The sequence below is a fragment of the Homarus americanus genome, unplaced genomic scaffold, assembly GCF_018991925.1.
Source record: "Homarus americanus isolate GMGI-L3 unplaced genomic scaffold, GMGI_Hamer_2.0 scaffold52512, whole genome shotgun sequence".
Lineage (NCBI taxonomy): Eukaryota > Metazoa > Arthropoda > Malacostraca > Decapoda > Nephropidae > Homarus > Homarus americanus.
In genome coordinates this window covers 10,435,646-10,454,880 of record NW_024735442.1, presented here as the reverse complement: position 1 = coordinate 10,454,880, position 19,235 = coordinate 10,435,646, and the positions used below count along the sequence as shown (strand labels likewise).

The 19,235-nt window shown below is 41.2% G+C and overlaps 1 protein-coding gene across 3 annotated transcripts in view; it reads right to left on the bottom strand.

The window, feature by feature from the left end:
• LOC121871018 (delta and Notch-like epidermal growth factor-related receptor) overlaps positions 1-19,235 on the bottom strand; it is a 340,989-nt gene that overhangs the window by 142,181 nt on the left and 179,573 nt on the right. The gene's annotated exons all lie outside the window — the stretch shown is intronic.

Below are 19,235 nucleotides of genomic sequence, written 5' to 3'. Positions count from 1 at the left end.
AAAACTACAGGAAGATCTAAACAAATTTTTCAAATGGTCTGAAAAATGGCAGATGAAATTCAACGTGGACAAATGTAAAGTACTCAGTATAGGAGATGTAAACTGGGAAACCAGATACCAGATGAACAACGATGCCATAGAGAAATCCGACTGCGAGAGAGATTTAGGAGTAATGATAAGTAGGAACCTTAAGCCAAGTAAACAATGTGTTTTTGCTCGTAACAAGGGTAATAAAGTACTTGGGTTCATACAAAGGAGTGTTAGTTACAAGACTAGCGCGGTCATCCTAAAACTGTATCTTGCTCTTGTGAGACCACACCTGGATTACGCAGTTCAGTTCTGGTCACCGTATTACAGAATGGATATAGAATCCTTGGAAAGAATGCAGAGGAGAATGACAAGACTAATCCCGGGCATTAGGAACCTTGAGTATAGAGACAGGTTAAAGCATCTTAATTTGCACTCCCTCGAGAGACGTAGAGCGAGGGGCGACCTGATAGAGGTGTATAAGTGGAAGGCAGGGCTAAGCAAAGGGGACATTACAAAGGTACTCAAACTATCCAACCAGGAGCGAACTCGTAAAAATGGTTTTAAATTAGACAAATTTAGATTTAGGCGGGAAATAGGTAAACACTGGTTTGGAAACAGTAGTGGATGAATGGAACAAGTTACCAAATATCATCATTAACTCGAATACGCTGAATAGCTTCAAACATAGGTTGGATGCTTATATGAGCAATAGGGGTTGGGTGTAAACGGGACTGCCCAGTATGGGCCAATAGGCCCGCTGCAGTTTCCTCCATTCTTATGTTCTTATAAAACACGTTCATAATAAGATGACAATAAAGGTTCCTACACAACGTTGGTGGAGAAGGAATATTAAATCACAAGAATTGACGACCACCTACTTGGCTTTGAAGCTCCTTTGAAGCCTGATAGGATACCGATAACAATCCTCACCTTTATTTTGAATTAACTTGCATCGTAACGATACACCGAAGATATGTTTCAGTGTACCGAACCACCTCATTTTCTACGAACCTATCTATGGCCATAAATACGATTCATAGATATAATTATTAACTAAGTACAGGGTATTAACTCATAATCCCCTATACCAAGCTAATTGTTACTTATCTTTGAGGTATTTGTGCGGTGCTGGAAGATATTCACTCATCAATTAAGTAAACTGTCTGTAAGAGAATTCCGTGTTTCTTCCACTCTGGCTGTTTCAGAACTGACGTGGCTGACTGGCTGGCTTATGGCTACCCGGTAGTCCCTGGTCCCCTGAGTCTCCTGTCATTTTACACTGACGTCAGTCAGGGATACCAACTACTCAATTAATCATTTAACTATAATAAGAAATTATTTTCATATTGACTTATTACTAACAAATATGCAGTATTTAATGAGTTAGTTATTAATTATTCAGTACAGATTATAAAACAAGTTATTATTTATTGTAACTCCTGAATTAATTTAACGTTCGTAATCAACAAACATGATTGTGTTGGTTGCTCATATTTTCCCTGTTTCTGTTTTGACTTAAGGAGTAGCATTTTATATTATGTACACTAGCCTCTCCTGTCAGGGATAATTTTTCCCATATAAATATCATCATATCCCTATTTATTAAACAGTGTCAGTGCAACCCAATACAATTTAGATTATATACAATCTTAAACTAATTTTACCCTTTCCTGTCAGAGAATACAGTACTGACAGTTCCTCCTCTACAGAGCTCCCACACAAAGCAGAATTTTGTAGTCCATAACTTTTCCAAGACTACTCACTGATTTTTTCCATGACCAATACTTGCTTTTTAGATGATTAAAAATGTGGAACAAATAATATTACTAAAAACGACAAACATATACAATTAAATTTCTACAGTTGTGTTACGGACAATTGGAAAGCCACCATATTCATCTACTTCATTAATGCATAACACAGGTAGTTATTTATTAATATGTTGGACAACACGTGATTTACTATAACATGTTTGGATCACTTGAAGATTAGTCACCTCCAGCTTATGTCACCTGAAGATTAAACTTAAAACTGAGGGTAAGGTTAGGTTAGGTTAGGTTAGGTTAGGTTAGCGTTAAGGTGGATCTACACCAACAGAACATTGTCGGTAACATGTATGGCAACTGTTTTATTAAAAATGTGAAAATTATATGAAAATGTTTGCAACATTAGTGTTGGGAATATTGTTGCCAATATAAATATGTCAAGTAAACTGACTGGTGCGCTTATTTCACCTCTTTTCAGTAATGTTTACTTCTTTTATCTGACGACAATGTTACCAATATTGTTGCGCTGGTGTGGATCCATCTTTAAGTTGAATAATGCTGAAGGTACTATAAGCTAGGGTGCCTAATCTTCACACGTGATCCGATATCTCGCCCCAAAACAGTTTTCACGGCAACAAATATTATTAAAACAAAGTGGTCGCCAAGCAAAACCCATAAAATTACAACAATGGCATTTGAATATCAATGAAACTAAATCAATAAACATTTCATTGGCAATGTTCCATCTCCAGAAACTTGTGTTTTCTCCGCACCATTTAAAACCATATCAAAGATATGTCAACTAAAATTTAAAATCTGTTACATAGTTTACACAAAATAACACAAAACATGATTATTGGATGAAAGAACGTCAGTGTGTGAGATCCTTTATTTTTCTCTTCAATCTCCACATTTTTCTTTCTTGAAATAAACTACTTAATTTACATGAGTATTGTTACACTTACTACAGTACATACGAGACGCTCTGGGTGAGAAGTAAACAGCAAAAGAGAAAAATACAGTCTTACAGACTCAGTATAGTTTTGTCCAAATTTCATCACCCTGAAAGTTATTTATTGGTCTTCCTCTCATACACATAACATGAAACTGTCATAGCCATAATACAACTGCCATCGTGGAAGACTGAAGAAGATATTTAACTTCTCATTTTTTAATAAATTTTCCACGAATGGTTAGTTTTCAGAATTGTCAAAAGATAGTTCCATGACAACTTTCGTTTCTATGGTAATTTCATGATTTTTCAATGACTGTCCAATACACAAACACATAACATATACACATAAACATATACACATAAACATACACATACAAACATACGGTCACAACAAATATACACATATAAACATACACAAACATACATCCATAAACACACAAATATACAATTCAATCATACATATACAGCGCACTAGCATACAAACACAACACAAAAACACACACACAAACATACACAAACAAACACACACATACAAGTGTACGCAAACAAACATACACACAAAACATAAGTAAACACTCATAAACATAAGCACACAACATAAATCATACACACACAAACATACACAAACAAACATAGACAGACGAATACTACATCACTCCAGCCGACGATAATAAAAAAAAATATTATCAATGACGACGAAAACACCGAAAACTCTTCACCTAATATTAAACTCATTATACCAGTTGAGTCACTGAAGTGTCACTGTAGCCTTACCCACTAATGCAAAATAATCTAATTTTTAGTTAGAATTCTGATCTCCATTCTGAATCTCAATCATAATCAATTTCAATTAAACTGAAATATAATTTTTATCTAAATTCTAATCTGAATCTGACTTTGAATCTGAATTTAAATCTGATACTGGATCTTTACCTGAACCAGAATCTAGAGTGCAATCTGAATTTGTCTGATTTGAATATGAATTTGAGTTTGAAATTTAATTAGAAGCAGAATCTGAGTCTGGCTTTGAACCTGACTGAATGGTGAGGAGACAGTGGCAGCAGGTGTGGCAACGCGGGGACAATATTTCGGCACAGCTCGTCACCAATCCGGCATTGTTTCGCCAGACACTTTTAACAACGAGGCGTAAACAACAAACAACTCATGATGGAGTTTCGTGGGCTCAGCTGCTGCCTGAGCTGATCGGTAAATGAAGTCCAGTCCTATTTGGCCCCAGTCCTATTAGGCCCCAGTCCTATTAGGCCCCAGTCCTATTAGGCTCCATTCCTATTAGGCCACAGTCCTATTAAGCCCCAGACTTTGTAGGTCCCAGTCCTATTAGGCCCCCGTCCTATTAGACCCGTTACACTACTCAGCTCAGCCACCCCCACACTACTTAGCTCTTCCACCGTCACACTACTCAGCTCATCCACCGCCACACTACTTAGCTCATCCACCACCACACTACTCAGCTCATCCACCGCCACACTACTCAGCTCTTCCACCGCCACACTACTCAGCTCATCCACCACCACACTACTCAGCTCATCCACCGCCACACTACTCAGCTCATCCACCGCCACACTACTCAGCTCATCCACCACCACACTACTCAGCTCATCCACCGCCACACTACTCAGCTCATCCACCACCACACTACTCAGCTCATCCACCGCCACACTACTCAGCTCTTCCACCGCCACACTACTCAGCTCATCCACCATCACACTACTCAACTCAAAAAGAAAGACTCCAGTTTTATATTGAGAAGGTAAAATCTGATACAGCATTTCAGTCTTCACAAACTTAAATTCTACCTCTTTCACTTTACCATTCTAAAAAAAATCGTAGGTGATTTTTTACCCCGTAGTTTGAGTTTAGAGGAAATATCAAGTCACCTGAAGATTAGGCACCTTAGTTTATTGCACCGTATTGCTACCTGGGGAGGGGGATGTTAAGTTAGGTTAAGTAAGGTTAGGTTAGTGATAGGGCGGTTAACCTTAAGCTAATCTTCACGTGATCAGATATACAGTACGTATATAGTTGTGATGTGTTAGGTGAGTTTAGGTGACGTTAGGCGAAGTTAGGTTACGTTAGGTGAATTATGGTTAGATGTGGTAAGTTTAGGTGAGGTAAGGTTAGGTGAACTGATATTAGATTAGGTTAGGCTAGGTTAGGTTAGGAGAGATTAGGTTTGAATCATACATCTTGTTATAAAAGGCTAGTTTTCGGTTAGGTTAGGTTAAATTAGGTTAGGTTAGCATGTGTTGGAATAGGTTAGGTTAGCTTGTGTTGGGTTGGATTAGGTTAGGTTAGGTTAGGTTTTGTTGGTTTAGTTTAGGTTAGGTTAGGATAGGTTAGGATAAGTTAGGTTATATTAGGTTAGGTAAAGCTAGGTTACATCAGATTAGATAAGGTTAGGTTAGGGTAGATTAGGTTAGGTTAGGGTAGATTAGGTTAGGTTAGATTAAGTTCGGTTAGATTACACTGGTCAACATAAAAAAAATTCTCATGGTTCTGGATCAAAACAGTCTGATTCTAGTGTAATTGTATGTGCTGAACTCAATTATGACATTCGTATAGCTGTATCAGGCTCAGTTTTCCAGAACCAGCATATCTATATATTTAGTGTACCATGCTATTCATACAGTAATTTATATGCTCATTGGCTCCACTTATGCAATTATTTTGTCCTGATTTGTGCTTTTTTGTTTGTTTCAGTTTGCTGATTCATGATATTGCATATCTACACCTGCACGATTTGTAATTACTCTGAAATTAACAAAACATGGAACGTCGCAAGTGTGTGAACGGTGCTGACAGTTTTTGCTACATATGTGGTGCCTTCACTCCTGGTAGCCTCAAGAAACCAATCACAAAAGCTGTTCGACTGAACTACAAAAGTTACTTCAAATGTCATTTGGGTGACCAAGACAAGAAATGGGCACCTCATGTAGCCTGTAAGTCTTGTGTTAACCACCTGAGCGAGTGGATGTGTGGTAAACGAAGTTCAGGAATGCCGTTTGCTGTACCAATGATATGGCGTGAACCTAAAGACCACAGTAGTGACTGCTACTTCTGTCTCACAAATATTAAGGGAATAAAAATCAAGACACGAGGCAAGGTACAGAACCCCAATATTGCTTCTGCAATCCGACCAGTACCGCACAGTGCTGAACTTCCAGTCCCAAATCCACCGACTGAACAAGAATTGAGTGATTCCGATTCTACCTATACCTAAATGGAAAACGACTACCAGGATGACTCTGAAAATACCAGGCCTAAACTAATTACTCAAGAAGCGCTTCATGATCTCATCAGGGACCTAAACTTGTCAAAAGAAAAGGTTGAAGTTTTGGGATCCAGACTAAAGCAGCATAACCTGCTAGAAGATGGAGTGCATATCACTACAGCGCGTTACCGACATAGACAGCTGTCTGCATTTTTCAAGATGGCAAACAACCTTTGTTATTGCGAGGACGCAGTATCTCTCATGCAACAACTCTGCAAGTCTGAAACATACAAGACAGAGGATTGGAGGCTGTTTATAGACTCAGGAAAAGACTCTCTGAAAGCTGTTCTTTTACACAATGGCAATCGGCTTCCATCTGTCCCAATAGCAAACGCAACAAACATGACTGAGAGCTATGCAACAATGAAAATTCTGTTGGCCGCTATAGAGTATGAGAAACACCAGTGGAAGATATGTGGCGATCTCAATGTCATCAGTTTACTACTGGGCCTTCAGAGTGGCTACACAAAGCACATGTGCTTTTTGTGCTTGTGGAACAGCAGAGCTGATGCAGAGCACTATGTGAGATAGGATTGACCGACAAGACCAAGAGATGCGTCTGGAAGGTTTAACTGTGCTCACAATCCGCTTGTAGATCCAGAAAAGATATTTTTGCCTCCACTGCATCTAAAGCTTGGTTTGGCTAAAAATTTCATCAAAGCTATGGATCAATTCGGTGCTGGGACTCTATACTTATCTCAGAAACTAGGTGGTGTGGTTTCCGAAGCCAAGTTGAAAGCAGGTGTCTTGAATGGACCACAAATTCGTATACTAGTTAATGATAGCGAATTCACCAAAACATTGAACCCACTGGAGAAAAAAGCATGGGAATCATTTGTCAATGTGTCAAAGAATTTTCTTGGAAACTATCGTGCTGACAACTACAAAGAAATCGTAACAACCATGCTTCAGAATTATCATGCATTGGGAGCAAGGATGTCCTTGAAATTGCATTTTTTCCACTCTCATATTGAATTTTTCCCAGGTAACCTTGGAGACGTTAGTGATGAACAAGGCGAAAGATTTCATCAAGATATCGCCATAATGGAGAGCAGATATCAGGGACAATTCAGTCCTAACATGATGGGCGACTATTGCTGGACACTGCAACGAGAAGAGAGCAAGCTGTACAAGAGAAAGAGTAAAGTTCAGAAGCACTTTTAGAACTTCATATTTTGTCATTATAAAGGATTTGAACTTATGTTTTTTGGTACAATTTTTTATGAGCTTATCTGTGATAGGTTTAAAATTGTATCTTGCATGACGCGATAATGTTATTATATTTACTATTTTTTTTATTCTTTAAGAAAGTAGGTCTGATGGTAGAATGAAACATCCAATTAATATTCATTAATATGAAATTAGTCATGAAAGCACAGTCACATGAGATAATCTCATCTTTTGCACGACACGTGATGGAATATTAAATATTTGTACCTATTGATTTTTTTATAAAACCTGGTCTGATAGAACAAAACAAATATCAGATTCGAATTCAGCAATATGAAATTAGTTGTGTGAGCATGATCTCATATGTGAACCATTTTGGCTGTTAACCAGTGTTATCATTAAGGTGCTAAAGCATCAGGCAAAATAATGTGGGTGTTTAAACTTCAGGTGATCGGTGAAGTCAAAATATATGTTTATCAAATAGTTCTCATGGGTCAGGAACTACCACAAAAAACTATGTCATTATAATCTTAAGAGTAACTTTTAGATTAAATAAAGAAAGAACTCTTGCAACAATCTGTGAATTATCCCAATATCACTAAAGATTTAATATGAACTAAAGGTAGATTTCAGTTTCAGTGTACAATTTCACTGTAGTTATATAAACCTTTAAAGTAAATAAGTGACTTTCGTCTCACCAGCCAAATTAAGTGTTTATATTTCACCGATAATAATGTCCGTTTTGTTTAGTGTGTGTGTGTGTGTGTGTGTGTGTGTGTGTGTGTGTGTGTGTGTGTGTGTGTGTGTGTGTGTGTGTGTGTGTGTGTGTGTGTGTGTGTGTGTGTGTGTGTGGGGAAGGTGTGCAGCGTGTGTGTGAGGGAGGGAGGGAATGTGTGTGTGTGTGTGTGTGTGTGTGTGTGTGTGTGTGTGTGTGTGTGTGAGGAAGGGAGTGTGGCAGCGTGTGTGTGAGGGAGGGAGGGAATGTGTGTGTGTGTGTGTGTGTGTGTGTGAGGAGCACCACCGGTGTAATTATCTCCTCTCGGTAATTGTGTTTATATTCCTCCGAGAATATTTTAAACATAGTGTGTGTTTGGCTTATTTACAAGAGGATACATAAATACCTTTTTATTTAATATGTTGTTTTAATCTAACGCAGTATACCATCAACGTATCGTAACATACACTAACCTAACCTAACCTAACCTAACCAGGAAGCGTTAGGGTGTTTAATCTTCGTGTAAAATAAGGTGGGGCTAATCTTCAGGTGATCCGACTTCACCAAGAGTACAGTATAATATGTAACGAGGTCCAGTCGTCCCTTTCCTCACCTTCGTGTTATGTCTCATTGCTGTGAAGTGTAATTACTGGTCGATGGTAAATTATAACAATTAGTCTTGAATTCGAGATAATTTGTGAGGGAGAATCAATAGTTTATTAACATGTTTGATGGTAATTATTGTTTGCAGGGACGATAAAGCAATCGTCTCGGTCTGTCTGTTAGTGTGTGTGTGTGTGTGTGTGTGTGTGTGTGTGTGTGTGTTCTACATTAAGAAAGAACTATGAGGGCAACGAAATTCATATTAGACAAGTGTGTTCTCCTTTAGGTGCCAAGGTTAATTTGCAATACGACGCCAATAACCGAAAAAATGGATCACCTGATGATTACACACCCCAGTTTATTTCACCTGAAGATGAACCACGTGAGGTGAGGTTAGGTTAAACGAGGCAAGGTTGGATCAGTGTTAGGGTTCTTAATCTCCATGTGAAATAAGTAGATTGCCTAAGCATCAGGTGATCTTAAAAAAAATCGGCCTGGACGATTAGTTGAGAGAAAGACGAGCTCTCTCTCTCTCTCTCTCTCTCTCTCTCTCTCTCTCTCTCTCTCTCTCCCGTTACTGCAGCAGCGTCAACACAAACTAACACTTTTGTAATATTTCTGTCTAGCAGACATAATATCACGTTAGAGTTAATATCTGATTAACATTTAAAATATTCCAAGTATATTTTAATTTTTTGCTCATATATAAATCTTATCTAAGCAATTCCAACCGTGACATAATTTTAGATTATGTTTACAGTTTTTCGCTTAAACTCCCGCATGTAAAAAAAATCTATTGAGTTTTTTCCTAATTACAGTACCATCATTATATTTATTCCTTCAAAGGTAATGAGAAGGTAATATCTTTTTTTTTGGGGAGGGGGTACTTAATGCCATGAGAATCTTGTGACTGAATATTAAATGCTCTTGGCACTTAAATCACCATTCCGAATTATATATATATATATATATATATATATATATATATATATATATATATATATATATATATATATATAAAGAGAGAGAGAGAGAGAGAGAGAGAGAGAGAGAGAGAGAGAGAGAGAATCACTGCTTTGCAGCTTCGGCTACAGATAAAAATATAAAAGCTTACAAAATGATTTCCACTTAGCTTACACTGATAAAGGGTACATTTAGCTTGTGCCACACTTCCATCACGCCCTTATAAAAGCTACATTAGCGTGGGCTACACAAAGGTCAGAGCTATAAAAAGGGTCGACTTCATCTGGTTCCGGTCATTTATGTTCAGCTTGGAAAACAGTGTTGTTGGCGAGGTTCCAGGAAAGGCGGCCAGACGTGGTTGAGGTCTGGCACTAGTGGCTGAGGTGTGGCACTAGTGGCTGAGGTCTGGCACTAGTGGCTTAGGTCTGGCACTAGTGGCTGGATTCTGGCACTAGTGGCTGAGGGCTGGCACCAATAGATGGACTGATATCTGGCACTAGTGGTTGATGCCTGGTACTAGTGGCTGGTTACGGGCATTATTGGCTCTAGTGGCTGAGGTCTGGCACTGGTCATTCAGGAAGGTTGTGAAGGGGTGGACATCGTAGCTAGTGTGTGTTGGTAACCGGAGGCAGGTGATCATTATCGTGAAGTGGTCGTGAACAAGCAGGACCAACCCAATAGTGAAGTAACCTTCAGTGATGACCCATGAACTTGATTTTACTCAGGTGTCTTATCTACCCTTAAACCGACAATCTGTGAAAATTTTCTAATGACCAGTTTGACAAAAATGTATGTATGTATGCTCGCCTCACAAGCCATCCCTGGGCAGGGTGAAACTATGGGCAAGTTTCTCTACACCATTTGCCACTGTCTACACTCTACACAGCAGTAATTGGTAACCTGGATGTTAATCGATTTTCGGATCGTGTTCCGGGGCAGTGGTTAGCCAGTGCAGTTGGAAAGTTGTCCGGTCTTCTTGAATTGTTCCTCGACACTAGGTCATGCAACTCGTTAATTTAGGTTGTAGTTGTTGTTAGCGGCAGTTTCTATACCTTAAAGAAATTCACGCCCAAATGGCCCTAGGGACGGCCATTTTCGAACACGAGGGTCAACCATTATAAATATGTGTGTGTGTGTGTGTGTGTGTGTGTGTGTGTGTGTGTGTGTGTGTTAATTAAGGTTACCCTCACAAACTGTTTAGCGAGGGCAATTTTCTCAACGCCTTAATGCACTCAGTTGCACCCAAGTGTGTTCTCATCGGGCGAGCATATACTTGGGGGCCAATATTCACTTCCACCGCCAGATGAAACTGACTGACCAGCCGTGAAATATTCTTATATATTGGATGAAAATTGTGTACTTGAGAGTGGAAGAGGAAACGAACAAACAGCTCGGGTGGTGATGGTGTGGTGATGGTGACAGTGTTGGTGATAGTGGTAGTGTTGGTGATGGTGGTAGTGATGGTAATGGTGGTGTCGGTGATGTTGTTGGTAATAGTGTTGGTGATGCTGGTGGAGGGAGTGGTAGTGATGCTGGTGGAGGGAGTGGTAGTGATGCTGGTGGTGGTAGTGTTGGAGAACCTGGTGGTAGCAGTGTTAGTGATGCTAGTGGTGGTAGTGGTGCTGGTTGTGGTAGTGTTGGTGAAAGTGGTGGTGGCGATAGGTTAGGTTAGGCTTGGTTAAAGGAATTTCGAGATCGTTCAAAAGGGGTTGCGACTGTTGGGAAAAACCCACGACTCTTGCATTCTCTTTCTGGTTATTTTAAAAACGTCCACAACGCGTTATGGACGTTTTTTTTCGCTAAGTGAGCGAACTCGGGCCTTGAGCCTAACATATCCACATCAGAACTTGAATTCAGTGCCAGTGCAGGGTTCGAATCAGTGCCGAAGCAATGGTTTGACTCCCGATAGAGTAATATTTCAGTTGTATTAATATATATAGGAACGATATATACCTGCTTGCATAGAGGAGAATGTACAGAGGCAGGCAGTAGAAACTGGTGGTTGGCACGCCTCTGCTCCCGCTACAACATCTCCCAGGTATAACTCTTGTAATAAATCTTCACTAGACAAAAGTAAATGTCCCTGTACCCAATAGGCATTTTCCATGCGAGTTTGGTGTGTGTTCTCTCCTGCGCTAAGGGTCAACTTCCCTCACCAGGTGTGTGTGTGTGTGTGTGTGTGTGAGAGAAAACTGAGGAAAACTAGTGGCTGAGGCCTGCTAGAGTTTCTCAGTCAGCGGGTGGGGGCTGAAGCTCCACCCTGATTTCCAATAAGATTCCCCAAGACTGCAATCTGTTAACGCTGGTGTTGACAGTTCAAGGCTGCCTCAACTGCCGCTCTAACGCAACAAAAAAATTGTCTTGGATGGAGTTCACTTCTTGCCAATATTTATTTGTAGTAGAGAAAATCGATATTCAGGATTGTGCTCGAGGACTTGTACCAGCAAATATTTAGTGGTTTCCCAGCTCAAGGTGCCGTGATTCTCTGCGGAGTTTGGCAGTAAGATTCTGGGTTACTCGCCACCTCACGCTGCAGCAAGTTGGTGGATTAAAGGGAAGAACTTCAAATACTATATATTTTTTCATCCACACACACACACACACACACACACACACACTTCATATCCTCAACTTACATATAGAGTATCCAAAGCAATTCACCGTGTGCACCGAGCCATTACTTTCCAAAAACAATAAGGGTTTTTCGTTATTAAAAACTCGAACAAATATTTAGAAGCAAACGACCTCACTCTCGTCTACGTATTCACATAAAAGTTTTATGTTTAATTATATACAAAAATAACAGCATTATTTTTCATATTACGTACTATGTATACGAAGTTCAGGTGTCACATTTCACCACTAAATTTACGTAATAAAATCAGACTATTATTACCGTAGCATCTCGTATCAATATTTTCAGTATTAATAATGTATTATACATTAAACCTGCACCATAATTATCATCGTTATTACTCCTACCCTCAGCGTAGCCATTGGTGATAACACTTATCACTTCATCAGAATCCTCAACATGACGGGTGTTGTGTACCTCTGTTCATCACGATCAACACACACCCGCAGTGATCCTCTTTCATCATCGCCAGCGTTTCCTCCCGCATATCATCATCATTAGCACAATGATGGCCAGAACATCATCACAGATGCAGTCTTCATACCACCGGCGTAATCATCATTATCTCCCTCAGAGAACAACATTCTGTCTGTCATTTGCTCACCCACACGAGTTGAGGAGAGCGTGGCTGGAGGTGCCTCTGGCAGTGTCTAGCCCTACTTTGTCTTGCGAACCTCCACCAATACACGCTTCTGCTGCCTGATTTACGAAGGTTCTGTACGCTAAGTTTTCTCTTTAAATGATCTTAACATAGTAATCTAATTAAGGTGTTCTGTTAGTGTAGTTTTAATGTCACTTGGAACGCTATTTTTGCAGTGTTCTTAAGTGGGTCAGTTATATATGTACGTTCTTGCATCTACCTTTAAGGAAGAACAATTTGAAGTTTCGAACCTTTGAGAATCTGGAGCCTGACTGAATTGAAAAGTACAAGTGGATCACCTAAAGATTAGACACCCCAGCCTATATCACTTGAAGATTGCATTCCTTAATGTTACCTAGGGGTGAGGCTAGGTTAGGCTAAGTTAAATTAAGGTAGGTTTGGTTAGGTAAGTTAGGTTAGGTTTGGTTAAGTTAGGTTTAGTTTAGTTAACCTTGGTTTCATTAAGTTAGGTTTGATTTGTTAAGTTAGGTTTGGTTTGTTAGGTTTGGTTTATTAGGTTAGGTTTGGTTAAGTTAGGCTTGGTTTATTAGGTTAGTTTGGTTAAATTAAAATAGAGCTGATAAGTTAGGTTTGGTTAAATTAAGTTTGGTTTGGTTAAATTTAGTTTGGTTTGGTTAAATTAGGTTTGGTTTGGAAAAATTAAGTTTGGTTTGGTTAAATTAAGTTTGGTTTGGTTAAGTTTAGTTTGGTTTGGTTAAATTAGGTTTGGTTTGGAAAAATTAAGTTAGGTTTGGTTAAATTAAGTTTGGTTTGGTTAAATTTAGTTTGGTTTGGTTAAATTAGGTTTGGTTTGGAAAAATTAAGTTAGGTTTGGTTAAATTAAGTTTGGTTTGGTTAAGTTTAGTTTGGTTTGGCTAAGTTTGCTTTGGTTTAGGTAAGTTAGGTTTAGTTTGTTAGGTTAGGTTAGACTTGCGTTCGGGTGGATAATACTCAGATATAACGAGTTGGGGTGTCTAAACTTCAGTTGATCCGTAGACACATTTTTTTTTTTAGTTTCTACAATATCTTAACTGTAGACAACATTAAGCATTTGAAACTGATGAGCTGTAAGTAAAAGAGCCAGGTGAATATGTATAGTAAACAACAAAGAAATATAGCTTCACACACACACACACACACACACACACGCACACACACACGCACACACACACGCAAACACACGCACACGCACACACGCACACACACACGCACACACCACACACACACACCACACACACACACACCACACACACATACACACGCGCACAAACGCACACACATGCGTGCACCCACGCACGCACACACACACACACACACACACACCCATACACTCAGGACAATAGGTATGTTGTGACTCTTTCATAAGTACATTACGATGCATCACACACACAAAAAAAGTTGATTCTGTCGATGATAATGACATTATTCTTTCCTATATATCTCGAGCTCTACGTCCTTCAAGTATAATGTGGTATTATGTACAGTATAGTGAAGCCTCAAAATATAAAGCGAAAGTAAGTGTTATAAGAGAAAATGATAAATAGGTCTACCGGGGACCCTTGGAGGAAAGTAAGAGTTCCAAACTTATCAACTATTTTTCGTACAGTCCTCCGGGAGCAATACTCAGGGGTGACTTCTGGTTCAAACACATGAGTCTGAGGGAAAAGTTTTAACAAGTTTAAATCATGATGTTAAGCTGCGACATGTCACGTTCAAATATACAGAGTTCTTTATATATGTGTGTGCACTCGGAGGATTCACTTGTGTGTGTGTGTATGTGTGTATGTGTGTGTGTGTGTGTGCGTGTGTGTGAATGTAGACATTTTAGTTCGACTCTGTTGGTGTGTGTGTGTGTAAGGAGGAACTGCCTCCTCTAACACACACACACACACACACACACACACACACACACACACACACACACACACACACACACACATGTATATATAATCATACTTCTTACACAAACAAATTCTTGGAGTGCGGGGAGGTCGTGTCAGGGCCAAGTGCCCCAGGTAGTCACGTCCACATTATGTACGCTCCAGCTGGTGCTCCTCCGGCACTCTGGTGGTGGCCTCCTCAATTTACTCCACCTTCCTGACCTCCAGGCAACCAACCTCTCCACCACTCTACTTCAGTCACCACAACCTTCTTCCCTTCCTAGTTGGGGACCTCTCCTCATCTTCCTCCATCCGTAGCACTATTCACTCACTCACACACACACACACACACACACACACACACACACACACACACACACACACACTTCTCTCTAAGATGACTTAATCATACTAGTGTAGGTGAAAGTTCTCCACAAAGCGTTTCTAGATAAGAATAAAAGAGAACACACTATATATTTGGTATAGATCACCTGAAGATTAGAAATTCCAGCTTTTTTCATCTGAAAATTAACCACCCTAACGTTATTCAGAGGAGGGGTAGGTTAGGTTAGGTTCGGTTAGGTTAGGTTAGGTTAGCGTTAGGGTGGTTACTTTTCAGATGAAATTACCTGGGGTGTCTAATTCTTTGGGTGATCCAAATGTGTCTACAATCCATCACTATAATTCACGTAAGTCGTATCGTAAGGCCTTGATAACTGACCAAAGTAAATTATCTCTAGTAAATACTGATACATCTTAAAGTAAACTAACTAGTGAATATTGACACAACTAACTCTAGTGAATACCAACTTCTTTAAATAAACTTCTTCTAATGATTTCTTACACGCGTCTACTTTACTAATGACGTAGTTGAAGCATCAGTGTATAAGTGTTATATAGAGCCACGCTGTGAGTACTAATCGGCTACATGAAGACGATAGTATGACACACTTACCACCAGATGTCGCCCTCCTGTTTCAAGACCAAACACAGGAAGTCATTGCTGTTTACACACGTTCCCTTATACTGGCACCGTCACTCACACATGCTCCCTTATACTGGAACCGTCACCCACACATGTCCCTTATACTGGCACAGTCACTCACACATGTCCCTTATACTGGCACCATCACTCCCACATGCTCCCTTATACTGGCACCGTCACTCACACATGCTCCCTTATACTGGCACCATCACTCCCACATGCTCCCTTATACTGGCACCGTCACTCACACATGCTCCCTTATACTGGCACCATCACTCCCACATGCTCCCCTTATACTGGCACAGTCACCACACATGTCCCTTATACTGGCACCATCACTCCCCACATGCTCCCTTATACTGGCACAGTCACTCACACATGTCCTTTATACTGGCACTGTCACTCCCACATGCCCCTTATACTAGCACCGTCACCCACACATTTCCTTTATACTGGCACCATCACTCCCACATGCCCCTTTAACTGGCACCGTCACCCACATATGTCCCTTTATACTGGCACCGTCACTCCCATATGCCCTTATACTGGCATCGTCACCACACATGTCCCTTATACTGCACCATCACCCCACATGCTCCCCTTATACTGGCATCGTCACCCACACATGTCCCTTATACTGGCACCATCACTCCCCACATGCTCCCCTTGTATACTGCACTGCACTCCCACATGCCCCTTATACTGGAAACTCACACATGCTCCCTTATACTGGCACCATCACTCCCACATGCTCCCTTGTACTGGCACCGTCACTCCCACATGCTCCCTTATACTGGCACCGTCACTCCCACATGCTCCCTTATACTGGCACCGTCACTCCCATATGCTCCCTTATACTGGCACCATCACTCACATGTGCTCCCTTCTCTCAGCGCCAAATCATTGTTTACACACTCACCCTTATCCTAGCACCATTTCACTGTTTACACACTCACCCTTATGCTATGCCAGCACCATCTCACTGTTTACACACGCACCCTTATCCCAGCATCATCTCACTGTTTAAACACGCACCTTTATCCCAGCACCATCTCACTATTTACACACGCACCCTTATGCCAGCACCATCTCACTGTTTACACACTCACCCTTATCCCAGTACCATTCACTGTTTACACACGCACTCTTACGCCAGCACCATCTCACTGTTTACACACGCACTCTTGCCAGCACCATTCATGTTTACACACGCACTCTTACGCCAGCACCATCTCACTGTTTACACATGCACTCTTCCACCAGCACCATCTCACCGTTTACAATACGCACCTTACGCCAGCACCATCTCACTGTTTCTTATGCCAGTCACTTACACACGCACCCTTATCCCAGCACCATCTCACTGTTTACACACGCACCCTTATCCCAGCATCATCTCACTGTTTAAACACGCACCCTTATGCCAGCACCATCTCACTGTTTACACACGCACCCTTATCCCAGCACCATCTCACTGTTTAAACACGCACTCTTACGCCAGCACCATCTCACTGTTTACACACGCACTCTTATGCCAGCACCATCTCACTGTTTACACATGCACTCTTACGTCAGCACCATCTCACTGTTTACACACGCATTACCCAGCACCATCTCACTGTTTACACACGCACTCTATGCCAGCACCATCTCACTGTTTACACACGCACTCTTACGTCAGCACCATCTCACTGTTTACACACGCATTTTACGCCAGCACCATCTCACTGTTTACACATGCACTCTTACGCCAGCACCACGTTTACACACGCACTCTTACGCCAGCACCATCTCACCGCCACACACGCACTCTTACGTCAGCACCATCTCACCGTTTACACACGCACTTTACGCCAGCACCATCTCACCGTTTACACACGCACTCTTACGCCAGCACCGTCTCACTGTTTACACACGCACCTTTACGCCAGCACCATCTCACTGTTTACACACTCTTTTGCCAGCACCATCTCACTGTTTACACACGCACTCTTACGCCAGCACCATTCACTGTTTACACACGCACTTTACGGCAGCACCATCTCACCGTTTACACATGCACCTTATGCCAGCATCATCTCACTGTTTACACACGCGCACTCTTATGCCAGCACCGTCTCACTGTTCACACACGCACTCTACGCCAGCACCATCTCACTGTTTACACACGCACTTACACCAGCACCATCTCACTGTTTACACACGCACTTCACCAGCACCATCTCACTGTTTACACACGCACTCTTACGCCAGCACCATCTCACTGTTTACACACGCACTCTACGTCAGCACCATCTCACCGTTTACTCATGCACTCTTACGCCAGCACCATCTCACCGTTTACACACGCACTCTTACGCCAGCACCATCTCACTGTTCACACACGCACTTTACGCCAGCACCATCTCACTGTTTACACACGCACTCTACACCAGCACCATCTCACCGTTTACACACGCACTCTTACGCCAGCACCATCTCACTGTTTACACACGCACTCTACACCAGCACCATCTCACCGTTTACACACGCACTTTATGCCAGCACCATCTCACTGTTTACGCACCTTACGCCAGCACCTCTTACGCCAGCACCATCTCACTGTTCACACACGCACTCTTACGCCAGCACCATCTCACTGTTTACACACGCACTCTCACGCCAGCACCATCTCACTGTTTACACACGCACTCTTACGCCAGCACCATCTCACCGTTCACACACGCACTCTCACGCCAGCACCATCTCACTGTTTACACACGCACTCTTACGCCAGCACCATCTCACTGTTCACACACGCACTCTTCCGCCAGCACCATCTCACTGTTCACACACGCACTCTTATGCCAGCACCATCTCACTGTTTACACATGCATTCTTCCACCAGCACCATCTCACTGTTCACACACGCACTCTTACGCCAGCACCATCTCACTGTTTACACATGCACTCTTACGCCAGGCAGTGTTATTGGTGCAGTTCTCGCTCCCTCCCGCCATCTGTTCTGACTTACAACTCCAGAGTTCTTTTCCCTCGTCACCCCTTTTGCCATCTATTGACGTTCTCTCTTCCCCTCCCTCCGTGTACATCTCTCTCGCTGTGGGTCTCTGCTTCAGCCATTTATTCTATAGCTTTTATCTTTCTTTTTCTATTTAATTGAGATTTTAGAGACAATTTACTCTTAGCTGACTCGTATATTTTGTTTTTGTTATAATTCCAGGAGTTTGTTTACTCTTCTCATCGGTCTAGATATTTCGATATAAATCTTTACATTATGTGGTGCAGCTAATAATCATCTCTCTCTCTCTCTCTCTCTCTCTCTCCCAAACTTATATTAAAATAACTGACAAAATAGTGTAATTTTTTTATTTTTTTTGTAAAATACCTCGAAACTAAAATTATTAAAAGTTATACACGAGTATTTTAACCAAGGTTCTGGGCGAAGTATGTAACTAAATACCCCACCACGACTTCCTTACTACACCCACTCAAAAAGGCCTGTCACACACCCTTAGCTCTCCTCGTTTTAAAAAGGGAAAGGAGCCTGGAAATGCTATCTGTCCGTCCGTCACTTTAGGTCCTCTATGTGTTATTTAGTAAA